A 2187-nucleotide genomic window follows, 5' to 3' on the forward strand; every position below is an offset into this window, starting at 1 on the left:
TGCTATTTCTGTCAATAGAAATTAATCCATATCTGTCTGAGAATTCAGAAGCTGGTGAAGCATTGAATTTGCAATAATAGGGAGCTCTTATAAATCACCAACTGTCATTAATCACCACTAATTCTTTGCTATTTATATCTTTATTTCAAAGGGTGAATGCATTTTAAAGTAGTATAATGTGTTTTATTCTATATCTAGAATATGATTTTTATGCTTCCCTTAAGATATCTTTACTTTTCACATTAGCTGTAGAAAACTGATAGCTCATCAGATCTAGTAAATTATTTTATGTATAATTTTATACATAAAATGTATAATTATTTTATGTATTTTGTGTATAAAATGGTATCTAGTAGGTGTTTCATCCATGTCTGTTGAAGAAATTTATTCAACAAAGTTTTCTTGTTCACCCTCTACGTACTAGGCACTCTTATACACATTGGAGATATGGCAAAAAATAAATAACAAAGTTCCTGAGAGTTGATAATATGGTGGAAGGGGCTATAAACAATGAATTATCAGGTTGTGATGACTGTGCCGATGTCTATAAAACAAGGCAAGGACAATAGAGAGTGAGGGCAGTGCTTGCACTTGATTTGGTTGACACACGGAACGCCTGTCTCCCAGGTGATGTTTGCACACCTGAAGAACATGAGTGAGAAAGGCGTGGGTCATCTGGGGAAAGTAACTTTCTGCAGAGGGAATAGCAAGTGAAAAAGTCCTAAGGAAGGAGGATGCTTAGTATGCTTGAGGAGCAGAAAAGAGGCCAGCAAAGGAAGAAAGAGGGAAGGAAGAATGAAGGAGACGCCGATTGCAACCTTGTACATTTGTATAGAATGCTATGGTCGGTTTGCTCCTGAAGCCTCTCTTCAGGAGTGAGGAGGGAGAGTGATGGCACATCTGAAAAACCTTTCCTACATCCCTTGGGATGTCTTTACCCCTTCTGGCTTTTGAATTATATCACTTAGGACACATTGATTGCAAGACATGGCACACCTAACAAACAGGTTAATGATAGTTATGGTTACTGGGTACTTAAGAGTAAATGCAAAGTCAGGTCAATGCAAGTTGCGTCCACAGATCTCTGGCGTCATCAGGAAACCAGACTTTCCTTTTCAGTCGGGGTATTTTGGGATCCTGGCTTTCTACTCATTCTTGTCTCTTCAGGGCCAAAGGTGGCTGCCGAAATTCCAGATATCATGTCCACACATGAAAACTTCCAATCTATAGTGAGAGCAGCACAAAAATATTTTTGTTGTGCAGTTCTCTCTCTCTCTTTTTCTGGACATGGTCTCGCTCTCCGACCCAGGATGGAGTGTGCAATGATGCAAGCATAGCTCATGACAACCTCAAACTCCAGGGCTCAAGCAATCTTCCTGCCTTAGTTTCCCAAGTAGCTGGGACCACAGGCATGCACCACCATGCCCACTTAACTGTTTTGGTGTTTCTTCTGTAGAGACAGGGGCCTCACTATGTTGCCCAGGATGATATCAAACTCCTGAGCTCAAGCGATCCTTCTGCCTCTGGCTCCCGAAGTGCGGGGGTTACAGACAGGAGCCACCATGACCAGTCATCTCTCTCTTTTTAAAGAGAGACAACTGTTTCCCAGAAGTAGCTGGCAGACCTTCTTTTATTCTTTTATTACTTTTTGGTAAGTCAGCCAAGAGAAAAATGGCAAATAAAATGGTATTCCACTGATCAGTTTATTGCAGTTATAATTTATTGCGTTAACCCATAATTCAGGCCCTTACATTGTGTCTAGTACTTTTCGAATCACTTTATATGTCATGTTATTTATTTCACACTATGGCACCTTTAGGTAGGAGATATTACTATCCCAATTTTGCAGGTGACAAAACTGAAACACAAGGAGTTTAAATAGCTTACTCATAACAGAAGAAAGTAGATAAAACTCAGGACGTCTGTCTCCAGATGAGGGTGCCACAGAGGGTATCAACTCCCTTTAGGAACAGAGTTCAGTGATCAATGGGATAGAAGCATCTACATTCATTTCATAGAGGCCACATTTCCAAGAAAAAATAACATATAAGGCAATATGTTAGCCCAAATACTCAGTAGAAAAAGAGAAAACCTTATTCTTTATAACATTAACATTACAAGATATTAATTAACCTTGCTAAAATACTTTGGAAAATTATTAGGCAGTACCTACTAAAGCTGAATATA

The 2187-nt window shown here is 39.1% G+C and overlaps 1 protein-coding gene across 1 annotated transcript in view; it reads left to right on the top strand.

The window, feature by feature from the left end:
• LOC102125856 (uncharacterized) overlaps positions 1–116 on the top strand; it is a 24140-nt gene extending 24024 nt beyond the window's left edge. The window contains 1 exon segment of the mRNA XM_065525225.1: positions 1–116. This exon segment is cut by the window's left edge and continues 336 nt beyond it. The gene's annotated coding sequence lies outside the window, so the exon portion shown is untranslated.
• The last annotated feature ends 2071 nt before the right edge of the window (positions 117–2187 follow it).

The sequence above is a fragment of the Macaca fascicularis genome, chromosome 11, assembly GCF_037993035.2.
Source record: "Macaca fascicularis isolate 582-1 chromosome 11, T2T-MFA8v1.1".
Taxonomy (NCBI): Eukaryota; Metazoa; Chordata; class Mammalia; order Primates; family Cercopithecidae; genus Macaca; species Macaca fascicularis.